At 36.1% G+C, this 21,337-nt stretch overlaps 1 protein-coding gene and 1 long non-coding RNA gene across 11 annotated transcripts in view; both read left to right on the plus strand.

Moving 5' to 3' along the window:
• Nucleotides 1–21,337, plus strand: part of NKAIN2 (sodium/potassium transporting ATPase interacting 2) — a 1,029,496-nt gene that overhangs the window by 32,270 nt on the left and 975,889 nt on the right. The window lies entirely within an intron of this gene.
• The window catches only part of LOC108289356, a 66,297-nt gene continuing 60,655 nt past the window's right edge, over nt 15,696–21,337 (plus strand). Inside the window, exon 1 of the long non-coding RNA XR_001819118.2 lies at nt 15,696–15,880. This is a non-coding gene — a long non-coding RNA (uncharacterized LOC108289356). The remainder of the gene's footprint in view (nt 15,881–21,337) is intronic.

Below are 21,337 nucleotides of genomic sequence, written 5' to 3' on the forward strand. Positions count from 1 at the left end.
TTCACTGACATCTCCTTGTATCCAGTTTCATTCAGTCAGTTGCCATTACTATTGAATTATAACATAATAGAGAAGCATTTGAAATTCCACTGACCCATGTTTGTTAATCAGAGAGATCAATTTATTCATGTTTAGGTTCTCAGCCTAAGTTTTTTTGTGTTGCTCTCGTTTTTGGTACATGGCCATCAAAGTATTCTGTTCATAGCTGTCATTTTATAAAAAATGGGAAAAGAGATAAATCTGTTTACAGTCTGTTTATCTGCCCTTCTATTCATCCATCCATCAATAAAGGTTATTTATGTTCTGGATATGCCTTTCTCTCATGACTAAAGAGTAATCTTGTTTTGTCCTTTTTCATAGATGTTTTCTCAAGTACATAAGGCAAAGCAAATGTGGTGTTTACTCTTCAATTTTGGAACAGGCTTTCTAGGTGTAGACACAGAGAGATTTTATTGCATAAATGGGTATATTCTTTATTTTGTGGTTATGATCTTACAGTCATTTTTTAGCTTGTATTTAATGGAATGTGTGCACCTCTTCTCTTCAAAACAATTGTGTTGTCTTGGGCTGCCATTGCCTAGAATTCTATAGAAATTCTCTATCTCTTGAAATGTTATTTTACTATAATTTATTTATTCTTCTGTCCACACTACCTAGTATTTTCTTATCTGGCTCCCTCTGAGGTTCATGGCTGGATAGTACACTGTGGTTCCTACTTACCCCAGTCTCTGTTGTGAATTGTGTGCATTTATAAGCATTAAATTATATACTCACCTATAAAATATTGATTGAAATATACCTTCTCTACTTTACAATATTATTGGAAGGTCAAAATGAAATAATATAAAAACAGAAATACTATGATACAAAAATAAAAATACTATAATAACCAAAATAAAATATCCATGAGTTCATAGTAATATTAATACATGATCAAGTAGTAAATGGTGGAGAAGGAATAACTCCTCCTTATGTAAAAATGCGAACATCTCTAGAACTCCTTGCTCTGGAAGGTGAATCTTAATTCCCTACTCTTGAGTGTAGGCTGGACAAAGTGACTTGTTTCCAAAAGGAAAACAGGGAATTAACTCTTGGGAAGTTTGACAGTAAGAAACCTTAACCAAATGATCAAGATTAATATTACCACGAGAAATTTTGCTGATATCATATACCCCTTCATATGATGGTGGCATTCTTCCCTGAAAATCTATACCTGCAGTCTAATCAAGAGAAAAACATGAGCCAAAAACCAAACTGAGGGACTACAAAATACCTCACCAGCTGTTTTCAAAACTGCCAAGGTCACAAAAAATTAGGTAAGATGAGGAATTGTCACTATTTGGAATAAAGCTAAGGAAAATGGTGACTAAATACAATATGGTATCCAGGCTTTCATCCTGAAAAAAAAAAAAAAAAAAAAAAGAAGCATTAGTGAAAACATTGTGAAATCTGAATTGAGTCTGTGGTTTAGCTAATTATAATGTACTAATGTTAACTGTTTGCTTTTGACAAAAGTACAAATGATTATGTAAAAATGTTAACATTAGGGGAAGCTTGGTGAAGGGAACACAGGAACTCTACTGTCTTTGCAACCTTTTTGTATATATAAAATTATTTAAAATAATGTTTATTAAAAAATAAAATATTATGAGTACCTCAAAACACACCGATTTGAGTTATTTTCTTTTCCCCACAAAAGATGCACATTAAAATATCCTTGATTGACAAATGAGTGAATGTTGATGTATTAGCACATGCTTTGATGTTACATAGATCTGAGGTGTTTGTAAAAGCAGCATATGCTCATTGTAAGTATCAAGAAGAAATAAAATCACCCATCTTTTGTTTTACCATCCAGGAATAACTACTGTTAACTGTTCATACTTAAAATACACTTTACAAATGTATGCATGGTATTATATGTAGCATTTGAATTATGCTGCATGTTTTATTTCATACCTGACTTTTATTTTCAATTAGAAATTTGTTATTACACCATTCTTGAAGAATGTGACTCTTATGATTGGGTAAGCTTGGGAGGCTAAGGTGGGCAGATCGCAACGTCAGGAGTTCAAGACCAGCCTCACCAACATGGCGAAACTCTGTCCCTACTAAAAATACAAAACATTAGCTACGCATGGTGACACATGCCTGTAATCCCAGCTACTTGGGAGGCTGAGGCAGAAGAATTGCTTGAACCTGGGAGGTGGAGGTTGCAGTGAGCTGAGATCACGCCTCTGCACTCCAGCCTGGGTGATAGAGTGAGACTCTGTTTCAAAAAAAAAAAAATTGTGTAAGCAAACCTAATATGTCAAATAGGATTTCCAATTATTGTCTTCCAGTTCCATAGGTCTTACAACCCTCTATCATACCCCATTTGAGTTAGTGGGATTCTGCTTTCCAGTTGTTAGCAAAAATAGTACTCATTCTTGGCAATTCTNTCTATCAAGACATTGTGTTGATTCTACCTTTAAAAATATATCCAGAATTCCAACTACTTCTCACTTACTCTTTTACCTTGCAAGTTCAAGCTCATTGTTTTTCCCTTTGATGGCTGTTTGGTTTTTTATGAATGGAACACAGTATATTCTCAATATAACAGTCTGAGTGATTGTGTTAAAAAAAAATTCATGTCTTTTCTCCACTTAAAAATTTTCCTTGGCCTACCTTATTGCTAAGAGTAAAACCGAAGTGCTTACTATGCTCTGACATTCTTTCTGATTTTTTTTCTAATTTCATTGTCTAGCTTAGTGTTGTGTTATTTCTTTTTTGGAGAGAATCTGAGATAGCTCTTTTATTTCTGTTTCACTGTGGAACATTCTGTCTTGTGGAAAGTGATGTGAAAATTGCTTTTCAAAATATTATTTCCAAGATGTCCTTGTGCATGGAATTAGTTGCACAAATTGTGGGAAGTTTTGTAGATGGAACTTGACTTTGCTTTGAGAAAGGACAGTGTGTACAATACAGGGTTATGCAAGTATACCTTGATGGTAGGATCTTGCAGAAGAAAGAAGACTTTGAAGTGGTGACCCATAATAGGAGGAAAAGTTAACTCTAAATAGGATTTTCCAGAAAAGAATGGCAGAATACCTAATGCAATATTCTTAGAAAATATACACCAAAAGTTGGTTTCAGGAATGCACCAGTGATTTTACATTTTCCTTTTTTTTTTCCTGAAGTCAAGAGAGCTGAAATAAGGCAAATAACGATATTTTAATAAGTGAATAAGCATAAGCCAAAGTCTTGAAGTCAGGATTTTTGTTTCTAATATATACGAAAACTTAACTGAAAGGGTTTTGAAAGCTACTTCATAAATTCTCTCCTTTATGAATCTATATTTTACTGCTTTTATTACCTCATAAATTCTGGAGGATGATTTATGTAATAACAAGTGTCCTTGTCCCTCCATTGCTGATCAAGAGAGCAATAAGCCAGTTTTTGATATAAAAGTTATAATATTTATCCTGCTGATGTCTGAAGTAGTTTTTATTTGAGTTATGTCAAATTTCCACTCTTAGGAATGTTTTTGATTTTATATTTGGAAAAAAAGTGATGCTGTAAAATGCCATTTGATAAGAAATACCTAATATATTTATTTTCTTTCACATAAAGAGTCAAAATAAATGTGCTTCAGGCAAAATGGTCTATCTACACACACAAAGTAAACACAACTCTTGGAGGGATCGTTATGTTAAATCAGTGTGTTTTATTACCTTTCTATTCAAGGGGGTCAGGGGACCAGGAAATCTTTTTAATATGAGTAATTGCCTTTTAAACATGCATTTGAAATCAAGCATCTTTCAAAAAAGTGAAAGATTTCATCCTGTATGCTAGAAAAAGGCAGTTTAGACTAGAGTGTTCTTTATCCCTTTGCACACTTAAGGATGCTGCTAGCAATGTGCTTTCTTGGATGTGGATAAAGACCCTCTCTCACAATTTAACCTGCAAAATTGCTAGTCCTAGTTAGCTTTCATCTGCACTGTAGCTATCTTGCCCTGCTTCAAGTCCAGGAAGCAGAGCAGCTCAAGAACAGAGGGCAGCACTAGTTTATGCCACTGAGGGGGAGAAGGACTTTGTGTGTCCTATTTGGTTAGTGCAGAAGGCTCACAGGCCAGAGCATATGCTTCCTGCTTAAATTTGCAGAAGGAGAAGGGATCTTAAAGGTCATTAAGGTACTTAAAAACCTAAACACCTGAAAAAAGAAAAAAAGTTAGAGTCAATTTCAGAGTGACTTTTGTAAGTTGTAAAATTTATAATTAATATAATTCTTAGTACTTTAGGAAAAATACTGTAGAGTTATTTTAAAATGATTTACAGACTCCTCATCTGTAAAAGTTCTTTCAATTTGATTTGAGTTATGGAAATGTAATTAGCAGACAATCTTTAGACGCTTAAGTGTGTCTAAAAAGAGTATGTACTCCAATTCTATTTTTTCTGTTGGGTTACACCTAAACAACACAAAATAAGCATATATATTTTTGTTTTGTTTCATTAAAAAAATGATCTTAGAGAGTTTGTAGTTCCTTTTAATAGCTCAATCTTTTTCCAACTTTAAGGAGCTATTTTCACTTTGGCTGTTAACTATCCTCCCTCCCACCTACTTGTTCTTTTGCAGCAGTACAGCAAAATTGAGGTTAGCTAGTAGCATACTGTTAGTCATTAATTCTGCTTTTAAATGACTGAATGGCTATACTTTATTTTCAGTCTCCTTTTTGATTCATGGGTATTTATATAGGGATTATTAACAGAGAGATATAGGAATGATTACGACAGAAGATGTTCCTATGCTCAAAATGTCACTCTTCAAAATCAGAAGACTCTTACAGGATATGAACAAATGTTATAGAAAAAATGCTTCAAATGTCAAGAAAAAAATACAAAATGAAACTCTTAACAACAATAAATAGATCATTCAAAAACTTTTCCTACAACTAGATATGATTAAAAATAAATTGGTCTGTTTTTGTTTTCCACATTTTCAATTTAATGGATGTTATTTTTGATGTAATATTTAAAAAAATAATAATCACCTTGAAAGTGTTTTTCTTCCTCCAAAGTTTATAACTTTTGGAATTTGTAAGTATGGCAGGAACAGTGACTGACAAATGCTTTATATTTATGTGCATGTCTAAGTCTGTATGTTTGTATGTATTTACTACTATTATCCAAAGTATTTAGGCAAATTTTGTATTTGTTGAATATGATTATATGATGTTCTAAAAACATTTACTTTTTTAAACTATAAAAGTCATATTCAGAAGATTTATATATAAATTGATATCTCTTGTGCAAAAAAATTATACAACCATAGGAAAAAAATAAAGCACAGTTTTTCCTTTTAATTAGAGGTGATTTTTAAGTTTGCAAAAGTATAAGCAAAAACTTACATATTTGTATCTAAAGAGATGTTAGATGGAAGGAAAACTTATTTTCTAATCTGATTATTTTTCTGATTTACACTGAAGAAAAACGTACTAATTTTTAACTTGTTTTTTTTTTATGATTTCAAGTAATTCCTTACGTAAGTATTGCAATTCTGAAAAGATAAAATAGTCATGATGTCAAACATCTGAGATCTTTTTGAGGTACTTGTCCTGTCTTGAAATACACAAGCACTTTAGTTCTTAGAAAAATGAAAATGCTTATTCAGTTTGTATTGAGTATTCGAAATGTACTCTGGCTTTTGGGGATCTAAAAGCAGAAAACTGTACAATAAGACTACGTTTCCTGGGATTTGCATGTGGTAGAACACCTTCAATAATTACATCTGATAATTTTATAATTTGTATACTACTTATATATGTTTCTTGTAGGACTGTTAGAAAACTTTTCAAAGTATATTCTAGATAGAATTTTACAGCTTTGTTTAAAAGGAAAATGTATTGTTTGAGAGCATTAGAATTATTACTTTTCTTTCCATTTTACAATTGCTTAAGTTTGCAAACCAGCAGCATTTCTTTCCCCTGTGTGTTTTAAATGCAATGTAAATCTGAAACAAATTTCCAAACTCAAGTTCTTTTGAACTATGGCACAACTGTTCTTCTACAACTGAGCTAAAAAAATTGGCTAGTCTGAAAAGTGTGAATAGGGTGCTATATGTACACAAATAGAAGAAGAACAACAAGAGGCTTAAACTTATTCTTTCTTCTTTTGTACCATATCTTTGGGAACTTTAACGTAGTTCTCTCATTGGGACCAATCTGTAAGTATGATCAACTCCTAAAAAATATGTGACATATTCTTAATTCAGTTCTCTTGGATGAGTCCAAAGTAAAATGTCCTAATATCTATAATCGATGTTACAATCATGGGATGTCAGGATATAGTATATGTGTTTTCAAGGCATAATAATTAAATATGGAGACATAAGGCTGAATGAAGTGACCTGCTTTATAACACTATACATTACAGTCCCTTTGAAAGCTAAGCAGACCACTGCCCTTACTACTGCGGGGACAAATTCAGTTGTGATGGTAGTTTACACCTTATAACTTTCTTTTATGACATCCATCCATCATCAACAGGAAGTCTGTACACAGTTTAAGGAAGTTTCCCAGATACGACATTTCTGGGTAGGGCTCCCTGTCTCCAGAAGATAGTAATGCAACCAGTGGTCACGGAAACCACTTCACTTTAAGAGCTGCCGAGACAGCCCTACATAACCTTCAACATCCAGGCTGCTATGGATTTTTAAAATATTTCAGTCATTTTCATCAGCAAAAGGAAAAGCAAAAAAGCTTATAGTAGCAATAGTCAAGGGATCCTCCATCATCAAGACTGTGGCTTGAGTTTTCTTGGATCAGTTATTGTATAACCTTGTCAGTCATACGTATTTGGAAGCAACTATAGGATGACTTACAGGATAACAGATGTAGGATGGTTTTTGAAAGTTGCATTGAGAGCTCCATTTTATGCACTACTAAACTGTTGGATACTGTTAGTAGATAATGGGAAAATTCCATAGTAGATGAAGTGGAAGGTTTAATTAGCTTGTGATTTTAGGATTATCTGTCTGCCAACATCTGTAGACATCTCATTTTTTCTGTTTCCCTAGCTCCAAGGGGGTAAAATATTGCTAACAAGTTATTCGAATTATTTGGAGACATTGTACACAAAAATAAATTTGTTGCATATATTAGTCTGCTTGGCCTACCAAAACAAAGTACCACACTCTGCATGGCTTAAGCAACAGATATTTATTTCTCACAGTGTGGCAGCTGAGAAATCCAAGATCAAAGTGCTAGATGAGTCAGTTCCTAGTGAGGGCTCTCTTCCTGGCTTGCGGATGGGTACCTTCTCACTGTCCTTACATGGTGGAGAGAGAGCACTCTCATGTCTCTTTCTTTTCTTATAGGGACATTAGACCTATCAGATTAGGGCCCTATATTTATGACCTTGTTTAACCTTTGCAACTCCTCCAAGACCCTATATACAGATATAGTCTTGTTGGAGGTTAGGACTTCAACATACGAATCTTAGAGAGACACAAACATTTAGTCCATAACAGCCTATAAATAATAAGATTGATATAGCCTGTTGCACTTCTTAAGAACTTTACAACTTCAGCCACTGGAATCTTTGGCAGTGGTGACTGATTTGATTCTTATCTATGTTTTTTTTTTTTTTCCCCCTAATTTACCCTCCACTTAGAGGATTAGTTCTGCTCAATGCTATGGGATCATTATTGTTCTGAAACTAGGAACAGCTAAAGACCCCATGCTAGTTAATGTTTTCTTTTTGTGTGTAGTTTTTTTCTCTGAATTTCTACTCAAGCTGTAGGAGTGAGCCTCCGTCCTCTTACATGGCCCAATTCCTTATGTGACCTCAAGTTACTAGATCCTGGTCTTATCTACTCAGTGCTGTAATACATACCTTGGTTTACTGGTTTCTCTGGACACAGGTTTTTCCTCTAATTTCCTTATTCAGATAACAAATACTTGTGGTACTCTTGTTGTCCAGTCGCTGTGCTGGAGTCAAAAACCACAACCGTGAATGAGAAATGTGGGTTTATATCCTCCAGATATCTTTCCCGATGTGACATTAGTGTCTTATTTTCCTGAACTAATAGCCAACTAGCTAATTTATTTTTGTGATCACTATCTGATGTAGAATAGACATAAATAAATAGATAATGCCAATGCAATATGCTAAGTGCTAAAATGGGAAAGTGGTTACAGGATGATATAACAAAATGATTGGATAATCAACCTTGACTTGAGTGGTTGAACAAAACTTCTGGAAGAAACTGATGTTTATTTTGTTTTATAGGGGAGGGAAAACTTCCTGTCTATCCTCTGAAAGTTTGATAATTAAGTCCATGAAATAAACTGACAGAAGACAGTTTAATAGGAGGAAAAAACCTTTTAATTATGAGCATATACATACAGGAGCCCCACTGAGAGGAGAGAGTTCCCTTGACCCCCTTGTGGGACTTGCAACAGAGTGGCTGATTTACTTGGCCACTGAAACCCACTGTAGGTTGGAGAGTACACAGGTGAGCAGGTGCAGGAGCCGGGGCAAGTGCCTTTGGGCACTGGCAGGAATGAACTTTGTACCGGCCTGAGACAATGTCTTGGGGTTGCCCGCTACCTCTGGGGCCCCAGAGGGTGTGTGGTACAAACAGTGCTCTTTTAGCTTTGCTGCTGCAGACAGCTTAAGTGTTAAACACTCAGTGAAGAGTCATTGTGACAGCCTTTTTGGGTTCCCACACACAGTGCATCCTGAATTCTTGTCCAGAATCCAGGAAGAATCAGGTCACATGAATGGATTGAAGGGTGTTGTATGTGGAGAGTTTTATTGCACAATGGCAGGGACTTTCAATGGAATGGGGAGCTAGAAAGAGGATGGAGCGAGAAGGTAATCTTCCCCTGGAGTTTGGCCACGGACAAATCATAGTCCCCAATGTACAGTTGCCTCTTCTCTCAGTGTTGAGATGCTTCTTCCCTTCTCTCCTTCTCTGCCAAGCCACTCTGCTCCTCTGCCAGTGGAGCTTGGGGTTTTTATGGGTTCAGGGTTGGGGGCATGGAGGGGCAGGGTGGTTTTCAAAAAGACAGCTTTTGGTTGGGAAAACAGGAATGCATATTATTTAGTGCTGTGGTCCAGGCTTGAGGGTGGAGCCCTCACCAGGGATCTTGCCCTCTTCTACCCAGTATTTCCCTGCTTCCTGTCCTTATCACCATGAAATATGAGACTTGAGAAAGGGTAAGATGGTTGAAACTTATACAGCATCAGAGCTACAGAAAGAATGGGCATCTGGGACCTGGGGCTTCTGATGGATGGTGGTGACGCAAGTTATGGGAAGGTGATGGGGAAAATGTATGGGTGAATAAAGGCTGTCTTGTGATGCAGCTAAAGTCTCTCAAGTAATAAAGGTTGTCTAGGAGCAACCCTCAGAAGAATAAGGTGATAGCCTGTGACAAAGTCCAGGCATGAGTTTGACCTTGGTCTCTGCTCCTGTCATACAGTCTTCCCTGGTTCATGAGATTCCCATGGAGAGGATTAATGACAAAATGACAGATAAGTTCTCCTTTGGAGGTTCTGTTGTCAGGTAGGTAAGAGAACTTCTGAGAAGGCCTCTGCCCTGCCCTTTTCGGGGAGAAAGACGGGTGAGAGACAGGAGGGCAGGAGAAGATCGGAGAAACTTTGGTTCTCCTTTAATTCAAAGCAATCAGGATACCAAAGTGCCATACTTTGCAGTATCATTCTCTGAAGCCAAAGTGTGTCCTAAAGATAAAGAGGAGTTAGATAAGAGTTGGGAGGAAAGTGATTCTGGCAGAGGGAACCAGACATACAGGCCATTTGAAAAAATCAGTGTTTAGCTAAGCATAGATTATGAGAGAATAATTAGTTTTACCTTGTTTTCACTAACATTTTTCAGGTATTGGAATGTAGATATTGAATCCCACTTTTGTAGGTTTATTTCCTTCCACTCCCTGCCTCTTTTGCTCACATCCCCTTTAACTGCTCGTTTCCACCAAATCTCTGTTACTTGACCCCGCTTAATGATGTCTTGGTAGCTAACATGTGCACGTGTTTTCTCACCAGATGAAATAACTTTCAGGACATCTAGGCTTCAATTCCCACCATGACAGACCTGTGAGGAAGAGGAGGCAGAGCCTAATCATACCACATGGATACATATGTGCTTCTTTATGAATTGTCTGGAAAAAGTAACCTATCCAAATTGATGGCAGAGTTTATCTATTCATCACATACTAACATCACATAATTTTAATACTATAATTGAGAAAAGAGATCATCTGATTTAAATATTGCTATACATGGCTAACAGATGTGATAATCCCTGAGATGCAATTTTGTGTTCCTTCTGCATCACCATATGGTGACCATATTTATATGGTCAGTATTAGAAATATACTTTTTATCACGATTTATTTCCAATTTAGAATAATTTGAGGAGATTTGCTATTCTATGCAGGCCTATGGCTAAATCTCAACAAGTAAAACCAAACAAGATGACTTAGTTTGAGTGACAGAGGGAATATTGAACAAAAGAATGTAACATTACCTGAGAAGAAACCTGCTTTAATGTGTTAATTGGAAAACAACCTTAAATACCAAGTGAATAAAAATCTTTTGAGTTTTTTAGGGATCATTTTAGACTTTTGAGAGAAATAGATGTTGAAGTGGCATATTCTGATTATAGGTTTATACACTTGCAGTAAATCAATATATGTACCTCTATTTGCTGGTAGCTTGCAACGCTTCTGAATTACAGTACAAATACTATCAAATATGATATCTTCTATGACATAGAACAATTCAATAATAGGAAGAATTTAGTCATCTGCAGTAGTTTAAAAAGGCATAGAATACAAATAGCTCACAAGTCTTTTGACATACATAAAAGATAATAACTTTCAAATATTTCATAAGTAGACGTACAGTCATCAAAAAGAATAATACAAAAGTGACATGAGAAGTAGAGTTTTAACAATTTTTGCTTATGTGATGTGTTTTCCTTTTATACTTACACCAAATCCTGTTATCTCAAGTGAATTGCATAATTTGGGTTTTCTTCATTTTTATGATTTTTATTATACAGTTGACCCATGAACAACAGAAATTTGAACTGTGTGGTTCCACTCATATGCAGATATTTTCAACCAAATGTGGTCTGATAATACAGTATTTTCTGGATGTGAAATCCATGTGATAAGGACGACTGACTTTTATATATGCGGGTTTTATAGGTCTGACTGTAGGACTTGAATGAGTGTGTATAGATTTTGGTATACACAGCAGGTCTTGGAACTAATCTCCCATGGATACTGAGTGATGACTCTATACTTTATACTTCTGGTAGTTACAGAGAAGAGACCAAGATCAGTGATGAGAAAGCGTTCCAAGTGAAAATGCCAGCTGGACAAAAGTTGTAGGAAATCCAGGTTTCTATTATTCATCTAATATATACACAAAATACTTCCCTTCTTTTTCTTCCAGCCTCTTTAAATACTCTGTATTTTTCTTACGCGAACACTTTACCAGGTCTCTCTGACTCATGCCAGTCTCTCTTTTATTTGAATTCTACCCATTCTAATTTTATAACTATGCTTTCGGAAGCTTACATTTTTACACGAATGTTTTATATGCATCTTATTTTTCTAACCATGCAGGAGCTATTATTTTTGCCCTATTAAAGTGTTAAACTTGAGCAGCACTCAGTGTGTATACGCTGAGGGGTTATTAGGCTTTCAACCCTGTCATTTCTAGGTGTGTGTACACCTTGATGTGGTAGGAAAGGTTGGGAAGCTGGCCTGAATGAATGGCTTTCCTTGCTTATTTAGTCAAGTCCTCATAGGCTAAGGATTTTCCCTCCTCCTGCCACTCCATATAGGTAGTGCTTTTGCCTCAGTTATTACAAAGTGAACCCCAATCTTGCTTCTAATCTTACCAGGACATTGAGCCAAGTAAAGGAGAGATGCAAATAGCTATGGATGGTTTTATTTAAAATCTCTACCCAGTGGGTGTTTCTTGAAATTGGCTAGTCTAACTTGTAAACATCTGTTGGTTGGACTTCTTATTCTTTGCGGTCGATGCTTTGCATTTTAGAGGTGATATTATCTCAGTTGTGATGAACTAAGTGGGATGTTAATAGGAAGAAAAAATGATTTTTATAGCAACATTGCATCAAGTAAAACTAGGTTGATAGAGAATGTGAGAATAGTAAAATTCTTCAGAGAAAGAAGTAGCAAGCAATATTTGCACATGGTCTTCTTCTTCCTGTCATTTCAATATTCTTCAAACCCAGGCTGCCTGATGAGGGCGTTAATGAGGAGTAGTGTTGGAATTATCTTTTTTAAAGGCATTTCCATTCTATTACCACCCGCTGCCCCCACCACACACACACACACACACACACACACACACGCACACACACACGCGCGTCTCTTTCAGTAAAAAATATTCAGTGAATGCCCAGAGATGGCGATACAAGGATGAACATGTCCTTATGGCGTGTTCCTGCTTTGTAAGATGGCTAGGAGCTGAGGAAAATTGTTGACTAGGAATACATTTTTATTTCAGAATTTTATATCTTGGCTGAAAGGCTAATAAGTTCCAAGTGTGCTTATATCTCTTACTAAATCAGCCTGTGTCATCTATCAATACATACATATTCACCATAGTGAAGAAGTGTATATTTTTAATGAAGATGTACCAAAGGAAACATATTTTGCCATTTTTGAGGCCATTTTTATCACAAGCTGACTTTGGGTAATTCTGAATATACGCAGCTCCAATATCCTGAAAGATGGTGGAAAGGGAGTAGTTCTTATAGTGGTAATGGCTTCATTTTCCTTAGCTCATACTAAACCTTTCAGCCAAACAGAAAAAAAGTAATGTACACAAATAATCGTATTCTTCAGCAATGGGATCTGAAGGATGCTATATTTTGATTCATCAAACCAAGTGGCATTTTATCCTGATGGATGGAACTTTCTGCTTGGAATTAGAAAACTGGTGTTCTGAGACCTTTGGGAAAAAACAAAGAAGATATAGAAGATGGATGTCTTGGTTCTGCTGCTTATTATTGTGTGAACTTGAGTGTATTACATAACGTTTGAAGGATATGTTTCCTTTTTTAAATAATGATTAAAATAATACCAGCTTTGTCTCATGAGGATTACATTTGTGAGAATAACTCATAAACAGATAAGAATGATACAAATATATCTTTGTTTTTAACAGTTGGCCAAATGTTACCTGAAACTTCCCATTTTAATGTTAAAATTGATGTGTCTCAAATCCAGACTTACAAGCCTGAAGTGGTGAGACTTTATACTGGATGCAGTTTATAATTACCTAAAGAACCTTTAAAAAATATTATGGCCTGGGTAATTGGGATGGGATGGAACTTGAGAATCTTATGTCTTTAAACCTCTCCTTAGGATCCACTGTGTAGTCAGGGTGAGAATTGCTGGTTTAAATGTCAAGTATTTCAAACAAGAGCACTTTTATATATTAAGCAGCAACATTCTAGCTCCTAGAGAAATGAATGCTATCTGTAGCCAGTAATTAAATTGAAGATATTCTTCATCAAATAGCCATCATAAAGGTGGACACTGTTAGAGATGAAAGTGGAAATACTTCCTCAAAGAGTATGACACTATAGTGATTAAACCATATGAATTTACTGTTACCTTTTGGCTGAAAGACAAGAGATGCTTTAGAAGCCTGTGCTGGAGCCTAGAGCTTGGATTGATAAATAGCCATACCAACTAATGAGAGACCAAAGATGAAGGGATGAAGAATCTGTAGACCATGATCATCTATAGCAGGATTCTAAAGTGTGAATATTTGCATGCTACCTGATATAATTTAGCTGTGTCCCGACCCAAATCTCATCTTAATTGTAGTTCTCATAATTCCCATGTGTCATGGGAGACACCCAGTAGGAGGTAATGGGATCATGGAGATGGTTACCCTCATGCCGTTCTCCTAATACTGAGTGAGTTCTCACAAGAACTGATGGTTTTATAAGGGACTTTTCCCCCATTGCTTAGAATTTCTCTCTCCTGCTGCCATGTGGACATATTTGCTTCCTCTTCCACCACAATTGTAAGTTTACTGAGGTCTCCTCAGCCCTGTAGAACTGTGAGTCAATTAAACCTCCTTTCTTTACAATTTACCCAATGTCAGGCAGTTCATTATGGCAGCGTGAGAACAGACTAATACACTGTCACAGCCCATTTAATGACTGGGGATGATTTGACTGAGCCAGAGGGTGCGTGCTCACTTTCAGAGTGTACCCATACTTTAAAATAGACAGAATTCTGGGTAATTGGTCCTATTTCTTTAATATATTTCATACCAGCATTCAGATTTGGAGAGAAAGAGCTGAAAAACACAGCATGTCTGCCAGTTTTGAAGAGGTCCCACTAGTACATCCGCAAAGAATAGAAAAGCTCTAGGACTTAGTAGTATTTCTGCCAAATTATTTAAGCTGAACTTTTAAAATCATATGACAAATGGTCCCCCCTACTAAAAACCTTTCAGTAATTTCCCATTTTCTATTGAATAAGCTATAAGCCCATTTTCTTGACACTCAAGGCCTTTGGAGATTTTGGCAACCTGATTTCCCTTAACTTTGCTATACTTGCTCTAGGAATCCTACACTGATCCTGATACTATTAGTTTCTTTTTTGAACTCCTCTACTACTTTGTACAAGTTTTTAGAGAAACTGACTCACTCATCTTTGTATTATTTTCAGTCACTCTTAGTTATAACAGAATTAATACGAATAATAGCTATCTTCCTTCAGAAGTTGACCCTGAGATAATTCATGTAAAAATGATAGACTAGGAAGTGTTCCTAGGAAAAAGACAATACCAGAGTTGGTAAGTAGATATGGAATGGCAGGAAGCCAAGCAATGGTGAGAGACCCTGTAAAATCCCAGAAGGAGGTGGGTATAATGTAACTCAGTCCTGCAGGGTAGCTCTCTGCAGGTAGTCTGAGGCTCACCTTAGAGTCCCACTTAGGAAGCCATGGGAATAGAGTGTTTGTACCTCCCTACCCCTGTTAGTCATTAGCTATGGGCTGATATCAGGAAGGTGACATGAACTTTCTGCACTTTCTCATCTCTGTGGGTGTAGGCAAAGCAGTTTTGGCAGTCTGAGGGCAGCTTTGGGACAAGGAGCTACAGAGGCTGGGGGTGGTTGCAAGTGTGCATGTAGCTGGTGTGCAGGAAGCTGGTAAGGGGAGACAAGGGAATATGGGTAGCATCACCATATTCTTCTAACTTCTGTCTTAAATTACTTCTTGGATTGAAAGCTGCTTGGAAGCAGATATGTATCCCAAACCTTATCTAAAATATTAAAAATAATGCTTTCATAAGTGTTTATTCAGTGATTAGATGAATGTTTCATTATTATTATTTACTATTAAAAAATTTTTTTTTGAGACATGGTTTCACCTGTCACTCAGGCTGTTTTCTTTTTTCTTTTTCTTTAAACTTTTTGTAGAAATGGGGTCCCACTATGTTACCCAGGCTGGTCTCCAAATCCTGGGCTCAAGCAGTCCTCCTGCCTCAGCCTCCCAAAATTCTGGGATTGTAAGTGAGAGCCCCATGCTGAGTTGCTGTTTTTCTTTAAATGTTTCTATCTGTAGAGCATGTGCATTGATAATCCTTTGGGATATCATCAAGTTTCTCTCCTGGTGCTCATTACAGAACACTCTCCTGAGCTCAAAGAGCAATGATTGGAGGAACCCAAAATAGCTGTTATACAGGGGGCTGACCTGAGATACCTCAGGATAGGAGGGACTAAATCACACTTTCCCACCTAACTGGGAAAGACCAGAAGACAACTGCTGATAACACCTACAAGCTGCTGAAATGTCTTTTTTCCCCCAAGCTAAGGGTAAGTGGTGGTTCTACCAGTCAACGTTACCAACAGAGAGAAGCAGTTTGAATTGAGGCAATGAGTAATCAAAGGATATTGTATCTATGTTCTTGTGGAAATGATCTTTTTGTGCTTAGTAGGCTAATTTAGTAGAAGCTCTCCTTTCCTGGAGTCCACTTTTAACTTCATTTTGTAATTTTATTTTAATGTATTTTTAATTGACAAACATTGCATTTATTTATCATGTACAATTTATTTTGAAATATGCCATTGCTAAACTGAGTAAATTAACATATGCATTACTTCACATGCTTATTTTTTTGTGGTGAGAACACAAAATCTATTGTCTCAGCAATTTTCAAGAATATAGATTGTTATTAACTGTACTCACCATGTTGTACAATAGATTTCTTGAAGTTTTTCCTCTTAATGAACTTTTGTGTCTTAGACCAACATCTCCTGAGCCCCTAGTAACTACCAATTTACTCTCTATTTCTTTCAGTTCAACTTTTTAGATTCCATATATGAGTGAGGTCATGTGGCATTTGTTTTTTCTGTGTATGGCTTATTTCACTTAACATAATGTTCTCCAGGTACATCTATGTAATTGTAAATGATAGGATTTCTTTCTAAGACTGAATTGTACTCTATTGTGTATAGATACCAATTTTTTAAAAAATTAATTAAAAAAAATTTTTTTTACAGAGTCTCACTGTCACCAGGCTGGAGTATAGTGATGTGACCTTGGCTTACTGTAGCCTTTGCCTCCCAGTTTCAAGTGGTTCTCCTGCCTCAGTGTCCTGAGTAGCTGGGGCTACAGGCACAAACCACCACGCCTAGCTAAGTTTTGTATTTTTAGTAGATACAGGTTTCACCTGTTGGGCAGGATGGTCTCCATCTCTTGACCTCGTGATCCACCCACCTCAGCCTCCCAAAGTGCTGGGATTACAGGCATGAGCCACCGTGCCTGGCCCACATTTTCTTTATCCAGTCATCATCCATTGATGGACACTTTGTTGATTCCATATCATGGCTATTGTGAATAGTGCTGCAGTGAACATGGAAGTGCAAATGTCTCTTCAATATACTGATTTCATTTCCTTTGGATATATAGTCAGTAGGGGGATTGCTGGATCATATGGTGGTTCTATTTTTTTTTTTGAGAGACACAGTCTTGCTCTGTTGCCTAATGGCACAATTTCAGCTCGCTACAACTTCTGGCTCCAAGGTTCAAGTGATCTTCCTGCTTCAGCCTCTTGAGTAGCTGGGATTACCGGCATGTGCCACCACACCTGGATAATTTTTACATTTTTAGTAGAGACAGGGTTTCACCATGTTGGCCAGACTGGTCTTGAGCTCCTGACCTCAGGTGATCCTCCCACCTCAGCCTCCCAAAGTGTTAGGATTACAGGCATGAGCCACCACACCCAGCTATTTTTAATTTTTTGAGGAACTTTCATACTGTTTTTCATTATAGCCTTACTAATTTGCAATACCAACAATTTGCAGACATTTCCTTGTCTCCACATTCTCACCAAGACTTGTTATTTTCATCTTTTTTATTTCTCTGATGATTAGTGACGTTGAGCTTTTTTAAAAAAAATATATACTTGTTGGCCATATACTTTGTATGTCATTTGAGAAATGTTTGTTCAAGACTTTTGCCCATTTTTAAGTCTTACTATAGAGTACTTTGAGAATCTTATTTATTTGACATTAATTGATTATCAGATGTATGGCTTGCCAATATTTTCTCTTGTTCCATAGACTGTCACTTCAATCTGTTGAATTTTTTTTTCTTTTTTCTTTTTTGCTGTGCAGAGATTTTTTAAATCATTAAACCGTTTGTCTGTTTGTACTTTTGTTGCCTATGCTTTTGGGGTCATATCAAAAAAAGTGTTGCCCAGAGCAGTGTCATGAAGCTTTCACCATATGTTTTCTTCCAGAAGTTTTAGTTTCAGGCCTTACACTTAAGTTTTTAACTCATTTTGAGTTGCCTTTTGTCCATTGGTATGCTATAAGGGTCTAATTTCATTTTTCTGCATGTGGACATCCAGCAGTCCCAACACCACTTATTGAAGCTGCAACATGATCTTTTGATATATGTATACATTGTAGAATGGGTAAATCAAGTTAATTAACATATGCGATACTTCACAAACTTATTTTTTTTTGTGATGAGCACTTAACATCTCTTTTAGCAAACTTTAAGTATACAGTTTATTACTATTGAATATTTTACCTTCAATATACAATAGATCTATTGAATTTTTTCTTCCTGTTCAACTGAAACTTTGCATCCTTCAGCTAACATCTTCCCAATCTCCCCACCCTTCATTTTATTTTACCCTTTAACTATTGTATGATCCAGCAATCCCCCTGCTGAATATATATTCAAAGGAAATGAAATCAGCATGATGGAAAGATATCTGCACTCCTATGTTCATTGCAGCATTATTCACAAGAGCCATAATGGGGAATTAACCTAAGTGCCCATCAATGGACAATGAATGGATTAAAAAATGGAAAATACTATTCAGCCTTTTAAAAAAAGGAAATTCTATCATTTGAGACAACATAGTTGAACGTAGAGAACATTATATTAAGTGAAATACGTCAGGCACAGAAAGATAGATACCATATAATCTTACTTATATGTGGAAATCAAATTCTTACTGTCTTTTCCAGGACTTTACTATACATACATATTGTTACAGAAAACCCTAAAAGAGATTTTGTTGTGCAGAGTAGATGTGGTGCTCCATGTAAGTCATTGGAATCAAGAGAAGAATAAGGCAAATATTTGCTATTATGTGGCATTAATTAAATTTTTCTAAATGTTGTACCATCTTTTAGAAATGCTAGTGTGATATCCCCAAGCATTTGGTAGACTAGTGTATCATTGTCATCATGTTGAGTATCATCATTGATGTTTCCTAAATAAGCAGTATGATTAATTTATTGCCATCATGTCTTGATACTGTATATCACAGAGTACAGCATGTGGACATCCAGTTATATGTTTTAATCTGAAGGGCAAGAATCTTTTTTTGGATCAGTTTCCTATAATTGCTTAGATTTATCTTGGGGGAAAAAATGACTTGTATTATGACAGTAGAAATTTAGTAATTACACCCAAGTAAAACCATTTTTCTTCTTTCACCTGAAGCTTGCTCAGTGTAAGTGACTGAATGCCAAAGTTCTGTAAAGTGCAATGCATTTTTTATACATAATTCACAAATCTACAATAGAAAAATTCAGTGGTCTCTTCAGCCTGCGGTCCACGTAGACAGAGAAAACCTATGGGAAATTTAATATTAATGAAAAAGAAAGCCGAGAATTAGACCTGACATTTCATTCATTCATTCTACAAACATTTATTATGTTATAATGAAATCTTAGTTGTTGCATTATTAGATAAGCAGAAACAAAACACTGTGTTAGAAACACTAGCCTTTTCATTGTATTTATGAAAACAGAAGAAAGAAATACAAGTGCCATTCGGATACATGCAGTAATGACAAAAAGGAGAATATTCAGTATACAAAAATCAAACTAGCAAAATAATTTGTTTATGTGATTTCTAATGTTTATCTGCAGTGTACATTTGAATGAAATTGTAAAAGATAAAAGAGAAATTTCCTTTTTTTTTTTTTTTTTTTTGAGATGGAGTTTCACTCCTGTTGCCCAAGCTGGAGTGCAATGGTGCTAACTCAGCTCACTGCAACCTCTGCCACCCAGGTTCATGTGATTCTCCTGCCTCAGCCTCCTGCATAGCTGAGACTTTAGGTGCATGCCACCATGCCTGGCTAATTTTTGTATTTGTAGTAGAGATGGAGTTTCACCATGTTGGTCAGGCTGGTTTTGAACTCCCGACCTCAGGTGATCCACCTGCCTCTGCCTCCCAAAGTGCTGGGATTACAGGTGTGAGCCACTGTGCCCACCTGATAAACTTCCTTTTCTTACTTACATTTTCCTCTTAGAACAAGGTAAATGGTATAAAGATGAACCATGAGGGAAATTTAATTTCAAAGATATATGGGAATTGGTGCTCTCAAAACAAAATTTGAAATATACTTTGTCATGCCTTTTTTGTGCTGTACAAAATCCATCATTTATAAAGATACTAATTCTGACAGTTCCTCTCTTCAACACAGGACATAAGGCAAAGCAATCAAAAGACATTTTAATTTTTAAAATGTTCTCATCTGCTTTTCCATTGCCTTTGGTAGCTTATACAATTTTAGAACATATGCCACATGCCAAGTTGTCTGGCTTTATCTTATCTGTAGAGGAAAAATGTCACCACAATAATGTTTGACTGTTTGCTGGAAATGGAGATTTTCCATGAATCAAACTTATTATGGGTATTAAAACATTAACAGCTTTAATTATTAGTTAAATAATACAATACTTAATGCTATACTTAAGTACTTTTTATATGCCAGGTGCTGTACCAAATGCTTCACATACATTATCGCATTTTATCTTCCAAGCAACCTTGCAAAGTACTCATTAATATCGACATTTACATTACCTCATCTGTAATGTGGATATTGATACCTTAGAGCACGTATGTAACTCGTGCAAGGGCCTTGATCTTAATTGAGAAGAGCTGAAGGCCCAAGCAGGAGGGTGAAGCTCTGTAGTCTGGAGGATGCGTGCCCTCACTGAACTTTTCTGTGACAGAATCAGAAGGTTATTAACTAAATTAAGTCTTGAGGTCTTTCCTAGAAGAATGCTGAACACTGAGGTGGATCTAAAGGAGCTTTGATCTTCTGGGTCTTTCCTTGGCTGAGACAGGACACCAGTGACTCTTCTTTTTCTCCTGGCCTTATCACTGAAACAAAATCATTCTCTTCGCTGTCTTTGAAGCAGTGTTCAGACCTCTACTGTGTCCAGAGTATCATTATATCCTAATGTCAAAGTCAGTTGGGTAACTATGAGTTTGAATAATGATAAAATAGTATACAAGAGAATAGTATAAATGTATTCCTTTACATAAACAAATTTAATATATGAAATTTGCATTGTTGGAAATCACTTCATTGCCATGGGTTTTAAATTTATCAAATTTATGAAATTTTCACATAGGATCTCATCTCTAATTTTTATAAATTAAAATATTGTGAACAAATATTATTATCCTTCTGTTGCAATACATATGACTGAGGCAAACAGTGAAAAATATTCTTGGATGTTTTAAGTCTGACATTTAGAACCTGGGTGGCACATAAAAAATACTGCCAACATGACATCATATTTCCCACTGATTCTGGAAACTAATTTAAATAGCGAAAACTTAAACTTGTCATTTTAAGAAGATTCATGAATGTCATTTTAAGAAGATTTGATTATTGCAAATTGACCCAGAAGTGGCATGTGTAAAGGAATATTATCTAGCACTGATCTTTTGTGGTTGAGTGTCTCCATACTTGTCAGAGCACCACATTCACCAACCAGCTTTGTTGCCAG

Source organism: Cebus imitator, unplaced genomic scaffold (genome assembly GCF_001604975.1).
Source record: "Cebus imitator isolate Cc_AM_T3 unplaced genomic scaffold, Cebus_imitator-1.0 Scaffold400, whole genome shotgun sequence".
NCBI lineage: Eukaryota > Metazoa > Chordata > Mammalia > Primates > Cebidae > Cebus > Cebus imitator.